Genomic DNA, 22,112 nt, shown 5'->3' on the forward strand with positions numbered 1-22,112 from the left:
CGCGACCCCGAAAGGGAATAAGCGGTAGAAAAATGGATGGATGGATGGACTCAGAGTAAAAAAAAAATACTAAAAGGAGTAAGCATACGTCATACTTAAAAGAAGTCTTCATTTGGATGTTTTTTAATGAAGGAACACCTTTAACTGTGGTACACGTCACTAATGGTATGCCAAAAGTGTCTCTAAATATGTACTGTACGTGGATTATCATTTTTGATGATGTTGTGGACCCCAACTTACTATGAATTGATTAAAGTGGACCCCGACTTAAACAAGTTGACAAACTTATTCGGGTTGAATTGAATTGAATTATATTTATATAGCGCTTTTCCCTAGTGACTCAAAGCGCTTTACATAGTGAAACCCAATATCTAAATTACATTTAAACCAGTGTGGGTGGCACTGGGAGCAGGTGGGTAAAGTGTCTTGCCCAAGGACACAACGGCAGTGACTAGGATGGCGGAAGCGGGAATCGAACCTGCAACCTTCAAGTTGCTGGCACGGCCACTCTACCAACCGAGCTATACCGGGTGTGGTCAATTGTACGGAATATGTGCCGTACTGTGCAATCTACTAATAAAACTTTCAATCAATCAATGTGCATAATTGTGTGTATGTTACAGTGGCCAAAAATAGTAAATATACTTAAATAAAACATTTGCCTTGTTTAGTGAATACTTAGGCCTAAGTACGTTACTGTATTTTATTGTTGGCCATTATGGTGGTACTTGGAGAGCCAATTGTTTCTGAGGTGTACTTGGTGAAGAAAGTTTCATAACCTCTGCGCTACATAATTATTATATTTTAAGTTCACTGCCAGTTTACTAATGGTTTCAAGGATTACATTTTTGTTAACTGTATTTATTTTTTCCTCACTCAGGAGTGAATTTACATGCAGCAATGTGTAATATGTATATATTTTATTGTGTTGTTTTAAATTGGATTTATTTCTATTTTTACAACTATAAATCTCTCAATGTTGTTTTTTATTAACTTATTAATGCGTTATTTATATTATTTATATTTTAGTTTTACATATTTTATCATGTTTCAGAATTAAAAAAAAAATGGTGTCAATTGTGTGCGCGTGTTCATGTGTGTGTACTTGTAAGAGCATGCATGTGCGAGTGTGTACTTTTGCGTTTGCATGTATTTCTTTTCTTCTTTTTTCTTTTTTGTGTTAAAGCACTTGGTGTTTGACACTATCCTGTGTATGAAAAGTGCTATATAAATGAAGTATGATTTGATTTGAATATTTAACTACAACCACAAGCACAAACACGCACGGACACACATAATACTCTTAATTACAATACAAATACATTTGTTACTTTGCACTTCTGATAATGATTATTATTACAGACGAAACAATGCATATCATATTAAAGGCATGCAGTTTGGTATATACTTTAAAATATGATTATATTTAAATGTTGCTGGCATTAAAGAGTATATTTTACAAGTCTTAAAAAGACCACTCAAGGCCCAAAAAGTATTGTTCTGACCTGTGAACAGGTACTGCCAATCATTTGGCAATACGTGCACAACATTGTTACTTTGATCATATCCTTCTAACTCTAAAAGTAAATATAAAATAAATTAATATATATGTATATTTATACATATATATATCATTCTGACCACCATATATATATATATATATATATATATATATATATATATATATATATATATATATATATATATATATATATATATATATATATACACACACACATATGTGTGTGTGTATATGTATCGTTCTGATCACCAGAGTATGAGCAGGTACTGACAATTATTTGGCAATACGTGCATAACATTGTTACTCTGATTATAACCTATTAAATCTAAAAATATATAGAAAAAAAAATGAATGAATTAAAAAAAAGTAAAATAATTGTATATATACAGTATATATATATGTATATATATATATATATATATATATATATATATATATATATATATATATATATATATATATTCACACACACATATATATAGCACAGCTGAGAAAGGCTCTAGCGCAGCCCGCGACCCAAAAGGGAATAAACGGTAGGAAATGGATGGATGGAAGAAACTTCACCCTTGCTCCTGATGGGACACGGTTGGGGCCTTGCATGCAGCTCCTGCCATCAGCGTGTGAATGTGTGTGTGAATGGGTAAATGCGGAAATAGTGTCAAAGCGCATTGAGTACTTTGAAGGTAGAGAAGCACGATACAAATATAACCTATTTAGATAGATAGATAGATAGATAGATAGATAGATAGATAGTACTTTATTGATTCCTTCAGGAGAGTTCCTTCAGGAAAATTAAAATTCCAGCAGCAGTGTACAGAGTTGAGATCAATTTAAAGCAGATAGATAGATAGATGGATAGAGAGATGGATAGATGGATGGATAGATGGATAGATGGATAGATAGATAGATAGATAGATAGATAGATAGATAGATAGATGGATGGATGGATGGATAGATAGATAGATAGATAGATAGATAGATAGATAGATAGATAGATAGATAGATAGATAGATAGATAGATAGATAGATAGATAGATAGATAGACGGATAGACAGTACTTTATTTATTCCTTCAGGAGAGTTCCTTACAATCCCATTCAAGATCAGACAAACATTACAGGGAGACAGAACAGGATCGCTGACATGTTTGCCAACTTCAGGGCGCACCTTACAAAAAAGGTGAGGTACAGGTAAACAAGTGGGGGGAATGGGAGAAAAAAATAAAACATTAAAATAAAATAAATCGGTCTAACCCTTGTCCCCTGGAAAGGGGGTCCAGACTGAGGCCAAGGGAAAAACACAACTCATAACCATAGTACACATCCCTCTTACATGTGTGTAAGAGGGAAACATCAAAGAACACAAAGGATATATATATATATATATATATATATATATATATATATATATATATATATATATATATATATATATATATATATATATATATATATATATATATAAAATATAATATAAGATCCTCTGGAAGGATGAATCAAACTGTCGTAAAAGTGCCGTAAAATGAGGTCAGGCTGCCATCTGGCGCCCCCATGCGGCAATGGGAGCCAGCAGTACTGGCTTGTAGGCAACGAACAGACACAGCCGAGCTGCTGCTGGGTAAACAACAGTGGACGATTGGAGAAGCAGGAATGGGAACTTCGTCGAGGACAAACGGTGAGACACGTTTATCTTATCAAACAGACAACACATTAGCTACGTTCTACTGTCATTCTAGCATCGAAACGAAAGGACCGCGAAGCTAGTGTGTTATGTGCAAAGCTGTCTTTTTGCGAAGTGTAGCTGAGCTCGCTTTCACGTTAGCTTAGCGCCTAGCCCTTCAGGGCCCATGGCTTTCGATGTAGCTCTCATCCGCCTGTGTTGTCACTTTCACAATCCCAGCCTCCAACTAACATTGCTATGTAGGCCCGACCAGCTACGGCGAGGGTGCTTTTTGATGTAGCTCTCTTTAATTCTTGTCTGTCATTATTTCCTACCGGATTTAACCGAAAATATGTTACCACATTTGACAAAAAACAGCTAATAGCAGATATTTGCTGTCTTTGTTGTGTGGAGTATGTTTCAGGCTTACTCTAAATATACTATATTCCGCTCCATTCATGATCGACGTAGTATATGCAAGGGGTAGGTGCTCATATTTTCTGGGTTTGTGGGGAGCTACCCAGACAGACAGTCGAAGAAACGGTGCTTCACAATCTATTTTATGATAAATTTACCCAAATTAACACATTCCGAATTTAACAGGCCAAGTTAGCATCTTGACTTACTGTAAAAGCTATGACACCATAGTTCCTTCAGAGCCATGTTGGCCCCGAAAATATTGCCATTTCTCACTTGAGCAAAATCTTTATTCTTTGTCCAAACATTTTTGTCCTGTGCTTTCTGATATGCATCTAAAATGTACGCCATCCACATAAAAATGATGCATCCTAAGTGAGTGTCAATGCTTGAGACATGCTGGCACTGAATTGTTAGACCAAAAATAAAGAAATCATCATTATAGCGTATCATGATGAATCCCAAAATACTATTACAATATGCAGTACAGGAAATCACAGTGCTATGATCAAGTAATATCATTGCTGCATCATTTACTTACTGCCATCTGCTCGTCGTTGATGAAAAACTTAAATATTATGTCACTCTACAAAAAAGATACCAATCTAACCGGTTAGTGATATCTGGCGGATGATGGTTTAATTACTATCATATTGCGATCCTGCATGTTGATGACACTTTCTAGCTACGTCCTGCTAAAATTGATGGTGACAAGCTCAACGCAATGAAGCATCCTCGCTGGCGAGCCAGCCGCCAAACGTCCCTTCACAGTGTAAAGGTGCATCTAAGTCGGCAATTTTCACTTCCATGGCGGGAAAAAACATTTCTTACATGTAGTATCATCACCGGAGGATGAGAAATAGCTAAACACATAAGGAGGATTAAGAGCTGTTCCCAGTAAACGAGTGGGTGGCTCGATACAAATTTTGCGTAACGATACAATTGGCCCTAGTGTGTGAATGTGAGTGTGAAGGTTGTCTGTCTATCTGTTTTGGCCCTGCGATGAGATGGCGACTTGTCCAGGGTGTACCCCGCCTTCCGCCCGATTGTAGCTGAGATAGGTATCAGCACACCCGCGACCCCAAAGGTGAATAAGCGGTTGAAAATGCATGCATGGATGGATGGATGGATACCAAGTACAGCATCGGTATATGGTCAATACTACCGCGATTGAATCAATATTTTTTTTCTCCCAATACTAATGTAAAGTATCCAAACATAAAAATAAGTGCTTTTTATATTTGAACAGAAATGTAGATGGAACCAAGTTCAGAGTAACCTGATATTAACAGAAAATAAGTAGATGGATATTTAGAAAAAATAATTAAACTGAAAATGATTGTAGCTGAGATAGGCACCAGCGACCCCGAAAGGGAATAAGCGGTAGAAAATGGATGGATGGGGATGATGCAATATTTTGCTGAATGCTTCAGCAGCTGAAGTCGGAACCTTTGTAATCTGTTTGGAAATTATTCCATTTTAATTTTTTCCCAGATTATGTATTGTCATTTATATCGCAAAAGGCTGAACACTATCACACTATAGATTTCAGGGCAAATCGCATATGCCTATCCTATGGCCACTTTGTGTTTCATTCAGAAAAAAGGGGAAAATACCTTTGGATTACGATTACAATAGAGGCCACTTTGATATGAATACAGATTAGGTTTGTCCCGATACCAATAATTTGTTACTGGTATCGGTACTAAAATGTACATCGATATTTTTCTATACTTTTCCAAATAAGGAGAACTACAAAAAAGTGTCAATTTAGGGTTTGTTTTAACTGAAAATCTTACAATACAATAATCATGTTTCCTATTGCACTCAAAGAATAATTTTAGAAAGTTAAAATATAAATTAAAGGGCATTAAGTACATTGTGTTTTTCTTGTTGCACTCAAATAACAATTCTCCATAGTACATATAGTCTGCAATAATCAAGGATTGGATTAGAATATAATGACAAACTTTATTGACATTATACTAAATGCTTCATGATTTATGGTTGCCAATCCTAGTCTGTGCTTTAAGAAAAATACAGGTATTAGTAAGTACTGAAAACAAAACCATAGATAAATGTACACAGATAAGCCATGGAGCAGATAAAACATATCTGTTGAAGATAAAACACAAATTGTAGCAATTTGTTACCAAATTCAGTCATTTTACTTGCACTAGTTGACGTTAGATGGGCGGTCCTAACTCAGCTAATATTTGGCATCAAGCTGTGTGTGCGTCTACATATCTACATGTGCACAGCAGGGGAGCTGGTTAACTTATGAGAGTAGTGTGTTTGTGAGAATAAATCAATATCAATGAATGATTTCTTATATAGCCCTAAATTACCAGTGTCTCAAAGGGCTGCACAAGCCACAACGACATCCTAGACTCAGATCCCACACCAGGGCAAGAATCCCACATCAGGGCAAAAAAAACTCAACCCAATGGGATAACGATGAGAAACCTTGGAGAGGACCACAGATGTGGGGACCCCTCCCCTGGGTGACCGGTGCAATGGACATCAAGTTAAACCAGCATGATATTGTGAGAGTCTACTCCATAGTGGATCTAACATAAGAGTGTAAGTTCAGTCCATAATGGGGCCAGCAGGAGATCATCTTGAGTGGAGACAGGTCAGCAGCGCAGAGACATCCCCAACTGATGCACAGATTAGTGGTCCACCTGGGTTCCGAGTTCGGACAGCCAGTGCCTCATCTGTGGTCACCGAATTCGTGCCCCCTCACCTCCACAAAGGACAGGGGGGCAGAGAAGAAAAGAAACGGCAGATCAACTGGTCTAAAAGGGGGGTCTATTTAAAGGCTAGAGTATATAAATGAGTTTTAAGATGGGACTTTAATGCTTCTACTGGGGTAGCATGTCTAACTGTTACCGGGAGGGCATTCCATTGTACTGGAGCCCGAATAGAAAACGCTCTATAGCCCACAGACTTTTTTTGGCCTCTGGGAATTACTAATAGGCCGGAGTTCATTGAACGCAGATTTGTTGCCGGGACACATGGTACAATACAATCAGCAAGATAGGATGGAGTTAGATTGTGTAGTATTTTATACGTAAGTAGTAAAACCTTTCACTGGATCGATTCGCAGCCTAGTGTGAAGCGACCGAATTGAGAATCAGCACCTCCAAGTCCGAGTACATTGTTCTCTCCCGGAAAACGGCGGACTGCCATCTCTGTGTTGGGGAGGAGACCCAGCCCCAAGTGGAGGAGTTCAAGTACCTAGGAGTCTTGTTCACGAGTGGGGGAATAGTTGATCGTGAGATCGACAGGCGGATCGGTGCGGCGTCTTCAGTAATGCGGACGTTATACCGATCCGTTGTGGTGAAGAAGGAGCTGAACCGGAAGGCAATGCTCTCAATTTACCGGTCGATCTACGTTCCCATCCTTACTTATGGTCATTAGCTTTGGGTCATGACCGAAAGGATAAGATCACGGGTACAAGCGGCCGAAATTAGTTTCCTCCGCCGGGTGGCGGGGCTCTCCCTTAGAGATAGGGTGAGAAGCTCTGTCATCCGGGAGGAACTCAAAGTAAAGCCGCTGCTCCTCTACATCGAGAGGAGCCAGATGAGGTGGTTCAGGCATCTGGTCAGGATGCCACCCGAACGCCTCCCTAGGGAGGTGTTTAGGACACGTCCAACCGGTAGGAGGCCACGGGGAAGACCCAGGACACGTTGGGAAGACTATGTCTCCCGGCTGGCTTGGGAACGCCTCGGGATCCCCCGAGAGGAGCTAGACGAAGTGGTTGGGGAGAGGGAAGTCTGGGCTTCCCTGCTTAGGCTGCTGCCCCCGCGACCCGACCTCGGATAAGCGGAAGAAGATGGATGGATGGATGGATAGTAAAACCTTAAAGTCACATCTCAAGTGCACAGGAAGCCAGTGCAGGTGAGCCAGTGTCGGCGTAATATGATCAAACTTGCTTGTTCTTGTCAAAAGTCAAGCAGCCGCATTTTGTACAGACTGTAATTTTTTAATGCTAGACATAGGGAGACCTGAAAATAATACTTTACAGTAATCGAGACAAGACTTAACGAACGCATGAATTATGATCTCAGCATCACCAGTGGACAAAATGGAACAAATTTTAGCGATATTACAGAGATGAAAGAAGGACGTTTTTAGTAACGCTCTCAATATGTGACTCAAACAAGAGAATTGGGTCGAAGATAATACCCAGATTCTTTAGAGTCTCTGTGTAATTTTTTGGTTGTCAAGTGTTAAGGTGGTATTATTAAATAGGTGTCTGTGTCTAGCAGGACCGATAATCAGCATTTCCATTTTTTTAGTGTTGAGTTGCAAAAAGTTACCGGACATCCAGCTGACTAAAATCCGGCGTGTAGGTCAGCTTTAGGGGCATGTAGAGTTGAGTGTCATCTGCATAACAGTGAAAGCTAACACCGTATTTGCGTATGATGTCACCTAGCGGCAGCATGGTGCGGGGCCAAAGACCGAACCCCGGGGAACTCCACACATTACCTTAACATACTCTGAGGTCACATTGTTATGGGAGAAGCACTGCATCCTGTCAGTAAGATAGGAGTTAAACAGTGTTTCCCACAGGTCAGGCATCTACTTGTGGTGGTGTGCTCTGGTGGCGGGGGGGCGATGACCAAGAAGAACGCGGAGTTGGAATATAATTACAACACTTTATGTACATATTTGTATACAGATTTGAACAATTAGTTATTCACTGTAATATATTTGTTAATTGTGCCCGATCACAGTTGAAATCTTGAAATGAAGGGCTTTTAATGGCTAAAACATTAACCTGGACAACATTTTAACAGCTGGTTGGCTCAGATTTTATTATTTTCATTGCATTCACATGCTGCAGCGGACAGTGCACAATTTAGCTTTCAGTATTAATTAGGGATGATGTTTGATAAGGAATTATCGAGTTCGAGCCTATTATCGAATCCTCTTATCGAACTGATTCCTTATTGATTCTCTTATCGAGTCCAGATAGGTTGTTGTATATGGAAAAAAACACACAATATTTGGTTTAACAAAAGCTCACATTTATTATATAAGAAAAAAATGTAATCCAATAAATACATAAATAAATAAATATTGACAGTTACCTTCCTAAAAAAATAAGATAAAATAAATATTGACTGTTGTTCATGATATGAAACTGTGATGTATCATACTGTAAGTGTGTTCATGTTCCAAATAAACAAAAGAAATAAAGAAAACACTAGTTTATTAGACAGACTTGCAAACTCTGTCGTGGTGTAGATTACAAGATAACGTTAACGTTATCAGACACATACAAAAAGGCTCATGTTAACGTTATCGTTAGCCACTGACTATGCTTAGGTAATGTTAGCTTAGCTAACATTACGGCTGTCCTGGTTGACATAATAGGTAACGTGACTACAAGTGAGCAGATATGGAAATTAACCGGCAACAGTTAACGTTAGTTACTCACCAGCGTCACCGCCACTGTAGCTGGGACTTGGGCAGCTGGCAGAAGAGGGGCGTTTTTTGTCGTCTCTGCCGCTGCTTCTCCACGTGTTGAAGTCGCGACACGGTTCTCAAACTTTCAGGTTATGCGCAACCTGCACATGTTTCAACATGCTTGTTGTGCTCCCCCCCTTACACGATAGCGAAGCCTGGCAATACTTGCATATTGCTGCTCCCTCGTTTTTTTTTGTGAAATGAAGCCATATTTTAGAGCGCTTTTTCCGGTCCATTTTTGCTGCTTTTCCTATCTGCGCCTAATGACTGAGCTACGTGACCTAATTTCTTGTGATGTCAAACGGACATTTCTTGTCGGAATGGGAATTTGTTCCTAGTGACTCGAATAAAGAACCAACTCTTTTTCTTTACTATAGTGGTCTCGATAACGGGTACCGGTTCTCAAAAAGGGATTTGAGTCCGAGGACTGGGTTCTTTCCTTATCGAACTACCGGGAAAACCGGTTTCGAGTATCATCCCTAGTATTAATGCAGTATCTGAAGCAACGTCTCCACGTGTGTTTATTAACAGGGTTATAAATAAATAATAAATGGGTTGTACTTGTATAGCGCTTTTCTACCTTCAAGGTACTCAAAGCGCTTTGACACTACTTCCACATTCACCCATTCACACACACATTCACACACTGATGGAGGGAGCTGCCATGCAAAGCGCTAACCAGCACCCATCAGGAGCAAGGGTGAAGTGTCTTGCTCAGGACACAACGGACGTGACGAAGTTGGTACTAGGTGGGAATTGAACCAGGGACCCTCGGGTTGCGCACGACCACTCTACTACTGCGCCACACCGTCCCTAAGATTTCGGGAGGTGGGGGGCGTGGTCGTGGGTGGGGTGTGGGGGCGTGGTTGAGAGGGGAGGAGTATATTTACAGCTGTTGTTGCACTGCACTCTCTAAAAGCCGTAGATGTTATTGTCACATATGCATGATTGATTGATTGATTGAAACTTTAATTAGTAGATTGCACAGTACAGTACATATTCCGTACAATTGACCACTAAACGGTAACACCCGAATAAGTTTTTCAACTTGTTTAAGTCTGGGTCCACGTTAATCAATTCATGGTACAAATATATACTATCAGCATAATACAGTCATCACACAAGTTAATCATCATAGTATATACATTGAATTATTTACATTATTTACAGTGTGGATGAGGAGCTACGGTTGATATCAGTACTGATATCAGTACTTCAGTCATCAACAATTGCATCAACAGAGAAATGGACATTGAAACAGTGTAGGTCTTACTTAGTAGGATATGTACATCGAGCAGAGAACATAGTGAGTTCAGATAGCATAAGAACAAGTATATACATTAGAAATACATTCGATTATTTACATTAGGTTATTTACAATCTGGGGAGATGGGATGTGAATGGAGAAGGGTATTATTTTTTTATTTTTATTTTTTTTCCAAGATGGCGCTGCTGTAGTGGCTGCTGTAGCCAGGAGCTCTGTGCTCTTGTGTCATCCTTTTGTGTTTCCCTCTTGTTTTCATGTGTTATTATATTTTTTTGCCTTTTGATCCGGGACCCTTTGGGACTGTTTGACAAGGGGTGTCACTTTCGTGACCTCTGTGGTGCTTTTTTTGTGGACTTCTGGATCTGCCTCTCGGGAGCCTTTTGGCCATGGAGACCAGCTGCTGGGTGTCTGCCACACCGGAGTCGCTTTGGAGGGACTGGAGGAGATGCGGATGAGGGGGACAGGGCTGCGGAGCTAGCACTGAGCGCTGGGACGGAGAGACTTCGCGGTGTCTTGACTGGGTGAGCAGGTGTCGGACACCTCAGTCTCCTTGGACGTATCCTCGCTCATCCATGCGGACTGGACACTGTCCGAGAGTGGAGTCGGCTGTCCTGGTTGCTTTGTTGGGTCTGCTACTGTCTCTGGCCATCCTCCCTCCACCCCAGCGGACGATGGCGTGGAACACCGCAGAGGCCACCACAGTGTATATGTTTATTTTACTTTTTATTCATAGCTGTATGTAGAAGTGTCTGGTTGTATCTGATGCTTTAATGTCTTTAATGTCCTCTGTGTTCTTTGATGTTTTATGTTTCCCTCTTACACACATGTAAGAGGGATGTGTACTATGGCTATGAGTTGTTGTTGTTTTCCCTTGGCCTCAGTCTGCACCCCCTCTCCAGGGCCCAGCCTAAGACCAATTTTTTTATTTTATTTTAATCTTCTATTTTTTTTTTCTCCCCCCCTTGTTTACCTGTATCTCATCTTTTTTTGTAAGGGGCGCTGGAAGCCGGCAGACCCGTCAGCGATCCTGTTCTGTCTCCCTTTGATGTTTGTCTGATCTTGAATGGGATTGTGCTGAAAATTGTAATTTTCCTGAAGGAACTCTCCTGACGGAATAAATAAAGTACTATCTAATCTAATCTAATCTATTAGTAAAGGGTTGAAGTTGCCTGGAGGTGTTTCCTGGAGGTATTGTGGTGCATGTACAGTAGATGGCAGTATTGTCCTGTATAAGAGTGTCACAACATTGCTGTTTATGGCAGACGAATTGCTTTACGCGGATGTCGAGCGGGGCTAAAAACAAAGCAGAAGGCTAATCACCACAGAACACCACTTCCCTCCATACCGAAGACGGATTTAGATGGAAAATGCGAGACTACTGGTCTGGGTAAGGAGTCAGTTAAATTAGAACAAGTTTTTTCTGCTTTGAGGGTTTCAGAGTTGGACATGTGTTTTACTGAGGTGGCTAACTATGATGCGTGCAGTTTATCAAAGCAACAAACAAACAATCGGAAAATCCCCGTTACTGAGGTGGCTAACCATGATGCGTGCAGTTTATCAAAGCAACAAACAAACAATCGGAAAATCCCCGTTACTGAGGTGGCTAACCATGATGCGTGCAGTTTATCAAAGCAACAATCAAACAATCGGAAAATTCCTGTCGTATCAATTCCTAGATATGGTCGTAATTATACTGAATGCACTGGGCATAATAAACACAACATTATCAATATTGCTACTACGGATAATTTGATCAAAAATTACCTGAAACAGCCCACTACCTATAATATAGGTTTTTTAAACATAAGATCATTGTCTCCCAAAACGTTATTAGTTAATGATATTATCAGAGACAACAATCTTAACGTCATCGGTCTCAGCGAAACCTGGCTTAAACCAAACGACTTTTTTGCGCTAAATGAGGCATGTCCTCCTAACTTTACACATGCGCATATTGCCCGTCCGCTTAAAAGGGGTGGGGGGGTCGCACTAATATACAACGAAAACTTTAACCTTAGTCCTAACATAAATAATATAAATCGTTTGAGGTGCTTACTATGAGGTCTGTCACACCGCTGCCTCTACACCTGGCTGTTATCTACCGCCCCCCAGGGCCCTATTCGGACTTTATCAATGAATTCTCAGAGTTCGTTGCTGATCTAGTGACACACGCCGATAATATAATCATAATGGGGGACTTTAATATCCATATGAATACCCCATCGAACCCACCGTGCGTAGCGCTCCAGACTGTAATTGATAGCTGTGGTCTCACACAAATAATAAATGAACCCACGCATCGCAACGGTAATACGATAGACCTAGTGCTTGTCAGGGGCATCACCGTTTCCAAAGTTACGATACTCCCGTATACTAAAGTATTGTCCGATCATTACCTTATAAAATTCGAGGTTCAGACGCATGTTCGTCAAACTAATAATAATAATAACTGCTATAGCAGCCGCAACATTAATGCTGCCACAACGACAACTCTTGCTGACCTACTGCCCTCGGTAATGGCACCATTCCCAAAGTATGTGGGCTCTATTGATAACCTCACTAACAACTTTAACGCTGCCCTGCGCGAAACCATTGATAACATAGCACCGCTAAAGTTAAAAAAGGCTCCAAAAAAGCGCACCCCGTGGTTTACAGAAGAAACTAGAGCTCAGAAATTATTATGTAGAAAGCTGGAACGCAAATGGCGCACGACTAAACTTGAGGTGCACCATCAAGCATGGAGTGATGGTTTAATAACTTATAAACGCATGCTTACCTTAGCTAAAGCTAAATATTACTCAAATCTCATCCACCGTAATAAAAACGATCCTAAATTTTTGTTTAGTACGGTAGCATCGCTAACCCAACAAGGGACCCCTTCCAGTAGCTCAACCCACTCAGCTGATGACTTTATGCAATTCTTTAGTAAGAAAATTGAAGTCATTAGAAAGGAGATTAAAGACAATGCGTCCCAGCTACAACGGGGTTCTATTAACACTGATACGATGGTATACACGGCGGATACTGCCCTCCAAAATAGTTTCTCTCGTTTTGAGGAAATAACATTAGAGGAATTGTTACAACGTGTAAATGGAATAAAACAGACAACATGTTTACTTGACCCTCTTCCTGGGAAACTGATCAAGGAGCTCTTTGTATTATTAGGTCCATCAGTGCTAAATATTATAAACTTATCACTCTCCTCGGGCACTGTTCCCCTAGCATTCAAAAAAGCGGTTATTCATCCTCTTCTTAAAAGACCTAGCCTCGATCCTGACCTCGCGGTAAACTACCGACCGGTGTCTCACCTTCCCTTCATTTCAAAAATCCTCGAAAAAATTGTTGCGGAGCAGTTAAATGAACACTTAGCGTCTAACAATCTATGTGAAACCTTTCAATCCGGTTTCAGGGCAAATCACTCCACGGAGACAGCCCTCGCAAAAATGACTAATGATCTATTGCTAACGATGGATTCTGATGCGTCATCTATGTTGCTGCTCCTCGATCTTAGCGCTGCTTTCGATACCGACGATCATAATATTTTATTAGAACGTATCAAAACACGAATTGGTATGTCGGACTTAGCCCTGTCTTGGTTTAACTCTTATCTTACTGATAGGATGCAGTGTGTCTCCCATAACAATGTGACCTCGGACTACGTTAAGGTAACGTGTGGAGTTCCCCAGGGTTCGGTCCTTGGCCCTGCACTCTTCAGCATCTACATGCTGCCGCTAGGTGACATCATACGCAAATACGGTGTTAGCTTTCACTGTTATGCTGATGACACCCAACTCTACATGCCCCTAAAGCTGACCAACACGCCGGACTGTAGTCAGCTGGAGGCGTGTCTTAATGAAATTAAACAATGGATGTCCGCTAACTTTTTGCAACTCAACGCCAAAAAAACGGAAATGCTGATTATCGGTCCTGCTAGACACCGAACTCTATTTAATAATACAACTCTAACATTTGACAACCAAACAATTAAACAAGGCGACACCGTAAAGAATCTGGGTGTTATCTTCGACCCAACTCTCTCCTTTGAGGCACATATTAAAAGCGTTACTAAAACGGCCTTCTTTCATCTCCGTAATATCGCTAAAATTCGCTCCATTCTGTCCACTAAAGACGCTGAGATCATTTTCCATGCGTTTGTTACGTCTCGCCTCGACTACTGTAACGTATTATTTTCGGGTCTCCCCATGTCTAGTATTAAAAGATTACAGTTGGTACAAAATGCGGCTGCTAGACTTTTGACAAGAACAAGAAAGTTTGATCACATTACGCCTGTACTGGCTCACCTGCACTGGCTTCCTGTGCACTTAAGATGTGACTTTAAGGTTTTACTACTTACGTATAAAATACTACACGGTCTAGCTCCATCCTATCTTGCCGATTGTATTGTACCATATGTCCCGGCAAGAAATCTGCGTTCAAAGAACTCCGGCTTGTTAGTGATTCCCAAAGCCCAAAAAAAGTCTGCGGGCTATAAAGCGTTTTCCGTTGGGCTCCAGTACTCTGGAATGCCCTCCCGGTAACAGTTCGAGATGCCACCTCAGTAGAAGCATTTATGTCTCACCTTAAAACTCATTTGTATACTCTAGCCTTTAAATAGACTCCCTTTTTAGACCAGTTGATCTGCCGTTTCTTTTCTTTTTCTTCTATGTCCCACTCTTCCTTGTGGAGGGGGTCCGGTCCGAGGGGGTCCGGTCCGATCCGGTGGCCATGTACTGCTTGCCTGTGTATCGGCTGGGGACATCTCTGCGATGCTGATCCGCCTCCGCTTAGGATGGTTTCCTGCTGGCTCCGCTGTGAACGGGACTCTCGCTGCTGTGTTGGATCCGCTTTGGACTGGACTCTCGCGACTGTGTTGGATCCATTGTGGATTCAACTTTCACAGTATCATGTTAGACCCGCTCGACATCCATTGCTTTCCTCCTCTCTAAGGTTCTCATAGTCATCATTGTCACCGACGTCCCACTGGGTCATTATTGTCACCGATGTCCCACTGGGTGTGAGTTTTCCTTGCCCTTATGTGGGCCTACCGAGGATGTCGTGGTGGTTTGTGCAGCCCTTTGAGACACTAGTGATTTAGGGCTATATAAGTAAACATTGATTGATTGATTGATTGATTTACGGTAGACGAAAACGTGACTGCTGTTTTTGTGTGTTGTTACCGCGCTGGGAGGACGTTAATGAAACTGCCTAACAATAAACCCACATAAGAAACCAAGAACTCGCCCTCGATCATTCTACAGTTGTAACGTCATTGGGCAGACACGCTGTTTATATTGTGGGAAAGCGGACGTGAAAACAGGCTGTCCTCACTCAGGTCCGCATGGAGCTGGAGGGGGCGGGGCCTCCAGCTCCGCCTGAATTTCGGGAGAAAATTTGCCCCGGGGAGTTTTCGGGAGAGGCGTTGAATTTCTGGAGTCTCCTGGAAAATCCGGGAGGGTTGGCAAGTATGTGCTACTCTCACAACAATCAGTTCACAAGTTGGTTAAATTGGCTGGGATGCATTCAACCACCATTTTGGCGCTCTGAAAAGAGCAGAGGAGGCAAGTAAAGACAGTGTTATTAGTCAGCTGCAGACTGTGTATTACTTGGCCAAAGAGAACCTCCCCCTTGTCAAAGTTCCCAAGCCTGATTGAACCGCAAAAGTCCAACAGTGCCAGCATACCGGCAGTTTATGGCCATCACGAGGCCAGAGATGAAATGCCAGAGGCATTGTGTGCCACTGTATTAAATGACATTGAAACTAACTTGCAATATTATAAGTTTGTTGGCATTACTTGCAATGAAAGTGTAGATCTAGCGTTTTTTAAACGACTGATAAACTACATACAGGTGAGAATATCCATCCATCCATCATCCTCCGCTTTTCCCAGCCACTTCGTCCAGCTCTTCCCGGGGGATCCCGAGGCGTTCCTAGGCATGCCGGGAGACATAGTGTTCCCAACGTGTCCTGGGTCTTCCCCGTGGCCTCCTACCGGTTGGACGTGGCCTAAACACCTCTCTAGGGATGCGTTCGGGTGGCATCCTGACCAGATGCCCGAGCCACCTCATCTGGCTCCTCTCGATGAGAATAATCAATGAAATATTTCATATTTCCCTGGTACTCGATTATCATAATTTCATGACCAAAGCAAAAACATTTTTACACTTTTATACTGAAATAAATACACCTCCAACTTATTAAATATAAATACAGAAAAATTCCGTGAGCGGTAAAGTTTAGATTAATGAAAGAAAGAAGAATATGAATGAACGTTTATAACTATGGATAAAAATGTGTTTTTTATTTGTTTGTTTTTTAACGAAATAAGTAACGTGTATGACAACCTTTTTACAAAACACACTAAAAATGTGAGGTATAACAGATTGATAATGCATATATTTATCATTTGCTTTCAAAACTATTACAGAAAAGTGGGACTCCAAAAATTTACTGTGGGACCCCATTTTTTATGAAAATTCCTAGTGCCAACACTGAAGAGTACTGTTTGTCACTCGCTAGGTCCATGCCTCGGAGAGTGCTAGCTGTTATAAAAGCCAGTGGTGGTGCAACAAAGCACTATTGGTGTGCTGTAGTCTTTTTTGTTTGTTTTTCATGTTTCCATAATTTTCACTCAGAATTGAGTAATTCCATAATGTTTTCACTCTTCTTGATCTAAAAATGAAATTGTTACTGACTACTACAAGTAATTTTGTTGATTTATTTGAAATGTTTCTTAAAGCCAGAAAGTGTCATGTCTGTTATCTGCTTTCTTTTTCAACATTAAATGACATCCTCCAAGACTGGTGATTCTACAATTTAGTGAGGGGTTGTAGGAACGAGGTGGGCCGCATGGATTCCATTTAAGTTCCAAAAAGACGTTACAGCTGAGCCTGTCACAAATGCAGATTTGGTGCTTCCGGGTCGCCCTTGCTAATAAAAAAATGATAATGAAACTGATAACTCTGCTTCACAACACACCTGCTTTGCCAGAGAACAAGACAACACGAGGGGAATCTGCGTTGCGAGGGGGAGGGAGTAGAGGTAAATATTAAAAATCGAAGAGAGGTTTACCCCTCCGTCACGCATTTATTCCGTAATCAAATACAAGCAGTCACAACAGTATTCGCCTTGCAAGTGAGAGAGGAGATCCGCCACCACAAGCCCATGGAAGGTGCATTACTACAATGTGCCAAAAATCTCAAGCAGCGTGCAACCAAACCTTTATCACTTCCATAAGTGCGAAGAAAACACAGCTTCGAGGCACTCTTCTGTCGTTTGGCAACACTTTGAACATTGCTTGAACTATTTCACAGGATGGAATAGCGTGCTCGAGGGCCATTTGCTTAACGCAACACTTCTTTAATTTACTTGGGCTTTATTGTCCTTTGTACTGTGTTTTCTATGACTTTTTTGATCATTTTCCAATTTAGTCTGATCTGGTCCAGCCATTGCCGCCCCCACAGTAAGGGACCTTCTCCGGCCACTAATATTAGTGGCAGGTCAGCAATTTAATCTTCATAGATCACTTTTGCCATGAACTACCCTTTTACTGAAATGGTCCCCCCTGAGTAGCCTTTGAGTGCTACGCTGCTGCTCTCTAGTGGCACATGTGAGAATGACTGTTCATACACATTTTCAGAAATAATGGTGACCCCAACTCCCGTGTCCATTTCCATATGCACTTTCTTTCCATTCACGTCAAAAATGGCCTTGTGTGGCCGTCGGCAATCGCCACTTGCATTGAAATTGGATACATGAAAACCTCATCTTCTACTTCATCAACTTGTACATAGCCAGTTACTTTTCCTTCTTTTCGTTCACTCCTCCACCCCCTTTTCTCATGCTTTCCTTTTGATGGTGTCCCAGACCTGCATGCTTTCTGAATATGCCCAACTTTAGAACATTTACGGCACTTTGCATTTTTGTAGTAACAGTCACTGGCGCTATGATTTGTTCCTTTACATCTATAAAATTCACCTTGCTTTGAAGGCAAGCAAAATCTTTGTTCCTCAGTTACCTTGTGAACAGATGTGGTGACATTTTCTCCTTTCCTCAACTGCTATGCATCTCGGTGCACTGTTTCCATGTTGACGGCAAGCTCCACAGCTCTCGCAAAAGTCAGTCTGTCGTCTGAGAGCAATTTGCGTTGGCACGCCTCAGAATTGACACCGCTGACAAAACCATCACGTAGAGCTTTAACTATCCTGTCTCCGAAATTGCACTAAGCAGCGAGATGACGCAGCTCAACGGTATATTCTGTAGCCGTCTGGTCATTTTTCTGAACACACTTGCGGTACTTGAAACGCTTGGCTATAACCAATGGCTTTGGCTCATAGTAGTTCGTCAGAATGGCCACAACTTCATTAAAAGTTTTGTCCTTTGGCTTTGCTGGTTGAACCAGATTGCGTAGAAGTCCATATGTGGCCGCTCCGACTGAACTGGGGATGTTTTTGTTGTCGTCGACGTCATGTGCTTCAAACAGCAACTCTATGCGCTCAACGTAGGCTGACCATTGTTCTTGTTTTGGCTTAAACTCGTCCGGTGTTTGGGAAAAGTACACCATTTTCACTCATCTAAACCGATTTACTCGTCGCCAAGAATGTGGTGTACTCAGACCTGAATAACGAAGCGATACACACGTTTAAACACTTTATCTCGCGTACCTTGGGAAAACAGCATTACAGCGTACACGAGGGGTAACTGGTTATAACCTGGACACATTAGCTCGTCGGTATGGTAACAGGTAAGGCTGGGCGATATGACTAAAAAATTTAACACAATATAAGTGTTTCATATCAGTCGATATCGATAGTTATTAATCAATATATCGCCCAGCCCTAATTGGAATACATTTAATCCAAGCCTGACGTTTACTTGATAGGCCTGACTAGCTTCTACAGTGCGACTAGTTAGCATGTAGTAGCTAACATGGACAAGATTACAAAAAAATGCCACCGTGGGGCAATGTTCAACTTTAAACCTTTGGAACAAGTTGAGCGTATAAACAACGAGGAGTCATTTTGCCGAATGCGCTTAAACACGGGAGTAAATAAACACGACAAACCTGCACACACACTTGAAACACAACCCGACAGTCAACACTCACTTTGCGTTTGGTGAACGAACCAGGTCAGTGTGAACAAAACAGCGTGAAATGGTGTGTGCTCACAGAAATTGTGGTTCAAATTACTACTACATACATAGCCATAGACATGCATGCTGCCACTTTTCTAAAAGTGTATGGAGCCAGAACACTGCCAGTAAGATTTGGTATTGAAAAAAAGAAAAATACATTGTAGAAAAAGTTGTATTGGCACCGAAACAAATTTTGGCAACAATTTAAAACAAACATTGAAAAAATACAATATTTTTAGTGGATGTTTTTGATGCCAGTATTCATATTTGTGTACACTACTGTTTTTGTGTGTTTCAAAGGTTTTTGCGAGTTTTTTCTTGTCCTGATGTGGGATCTGAGCCAAGGATGTCCTTGTGGCTTGTGCAGCCCTTTGAGACACATGTGATTGAAGGCAATATAAATAAACTTTGATTAATTGATTGACTTCCCTTTTCTAAGATTTTGTTTCTTTTTTTCGGTTTTGCTTGTTTTTGTTACGGTATCAAAATAATGACAGTGTTTTAGCATGAGGGACGGGTGTCTGTGGGCAGGGGCTTATAACAATTTGACACAGTAGGAAAAACAAAGGAGGGCAGAGGGCGTCTAAATTAAGTTTAAAAAAAGCTTCAAAATATGAAATTATGATGCATAAGTGTTTTTTTTCACATTTATCTTGAGTAGGCCTGTATGTGTTGCTGTTGACAGATTCATCTCATGCTCGGAGAGAAATCCTTTATTTGTAAACATAATAAAATGACCTACATTTATTACTTTTGGCTACTTTGTAAAGCACTCTGGTCTACTTGGTTACTTTTACAATTCCTTTTATTTATGCAGTTGAGCTCAACACTAACAGGTTATTAGAATATATTTTTGTCATTTATTTAATGTTTATTAATTCATTACAATTAATAAATTCCCTTTACAAAGTAAATTAAATAACTTTAATGCAATTAGTCATATTTATTAGTTAAGATACAGTTTATTAATCATTTATTATGACTGGTTATTTTTTTAAATAAAATGTAACAAGGCAGTCAGACTATCTGTGTTGGCCCTGCGATGAGGTGGCGACTTGTCCAGGGTGTACGCCGCCTTCTGCCCGATTGTAGCTGAGATAGGCACCAGCGACCCCAAAGGGAATAAGCTGTAGGAAATGGATAGATGGATGGCAGTCAACCATCAGCTTCTCTCACTTGATTGATTCACTGTAGTTGGATGTTCTCTCAGAAACACGGCCGTTAAAGAAATCCAGATGTCTCACAAAGGCAGAGATCTTCTTTGTCTTTTTTTTGACTTACATACAGCAACAATTCATAATACTAGTCCGATATTATTTTTGAATATGTTTTTACGTATTGTTAATACTCTTCCAAAAGAACAGCCTATTTTTAAAATTGTATTTTTCTACATTGTAGAACGGCTTCCAAGTAATCTTGTTATACCCCCCCCCCCCCCCCCACACACACACACACACAGTCACACGCCCCCTCATGCTGAGACAATGCTATTATATTGATACTGTAAAAAAAGGAAGCGAAACCGAAAAAAAGGAAAACCGTAAAAAATAAGTTATCATAAAAACTTTTGAAACATGCAAAAACAATAAGTGTTCAAAAATGTAAATATTGGCATCGAATACATCCACCATGAATATTGTTTTTTTCAGTGTTTGTTTTTATTTGTTGCCAATACAACTTTTTCTACAATTTTTTTTTTTTTCAATACCAAATGTTACTGGCAGTGTTCTAAAAGTGCTGCCAACGTTTGACAGACATTTGTCATCTTGTCATGTCATATTGGTGTTTCCTCACTCGGAATCTGCCAGACTTCCTTTTTTTTTTCTTCATATGACTTGTTAATACATCTGCTTATAATGTAGTGGTTTTTTTTGTTACTCTGCACTTTTGTTCGAAAATGCTCTAACTTGATTGCTAGTAATGTATAACTCTACGTCTGCCTACATGTTCAATAGTGAAGTGCAACTTTGTTTGTCCGTCTATCCATTTTCTAACGATTATCCCTTTTGGGGTTACGGGGGGGTGCTAGAGCCTATCTCAGCTCCAATCGGGTGAAAGGCGGTGTACACCCTGGACAAGTCGCCAACACAGATAGACAACATTCACACTCACACACTATGGCCAATTTAGTGTTGCCAATCAACCTATCCCCAGGTGCATGTCGTTGGAGGTGGGAGGAAGCCGGAGTACCCGGAGAGAGGGAATCCACGCAGTCACGGAGAGAACATGCAAACTTCACACAGAAAGATCCTTTGCGCAGGATCGAACCCAGGACCTTCGTATTATGAGGCAGATGCTCTAACCCCTCAGCCAATACTTAAAATTTTGCCATTTTATATATAATTTTTTCTGTGTATGTTTGAGGCCCCCCCGCCTTTTCTTTCGCCAGCCTACCTGGCTGGTCTAGGGGGAATATGTCTGACCTAAATTCAGCAAACACCTGACGTCCTTCCAGACCCTGATACAACTAGTGTATCTCTGGGAAAATCTCAGAACAACTTGGCTGTTCTCGTTGTCGGTTAACCTTTGACACACGCTTCCAAAATGGCTACGGCCATGTTTTTTATACCAATTAACATTAATTATGCAACGTCTTTAACAGTTTAAAATATAACAAAAAAAGTCACGTTGCTGTGT

General features: G+C 40.9%; 1 protein-coding gene across 6 annotated transcripts in view; it reads left to right on the plus strand.

Moving 5' to 3' along the window:
- Positions 1-3,052: 3,052 nt before the first annotated feature.
- rnf111 (ring finger protein 111) overlaps positions 3,053-22,112 on the plus strand; it is a 71,444-nt gene continuing 52,384 nt past the window's right edge. For all 6 annotated transcript variants that reach the window (XM_061882029.1, XM_061882050.1, XM_061882040.1 and 3 more), the window contains exon 1: positions 3,053-3,195. The gene's annotated coding sequence lies outside the window, so the exon portion shown is untranslated. The remainder of the gene's footprint in view (positions 3,196-22,112) is intronic.

This window comes from Nerophis ophidion, linkage group LG02 (assembly GCF_033978795.1).
Source record: "Nerophis ophidion isolate RoL-2023_Sa linkage group LG02, RoL_Noph_v1.0, whole genome shotgun sequence".
Lineage (NCBI taxonomy): Eukaryota > Metazoa > Chordata > Actinopteri > Syngnathiformes > Syngnathidae > Nerophis > Nerophis ophidion.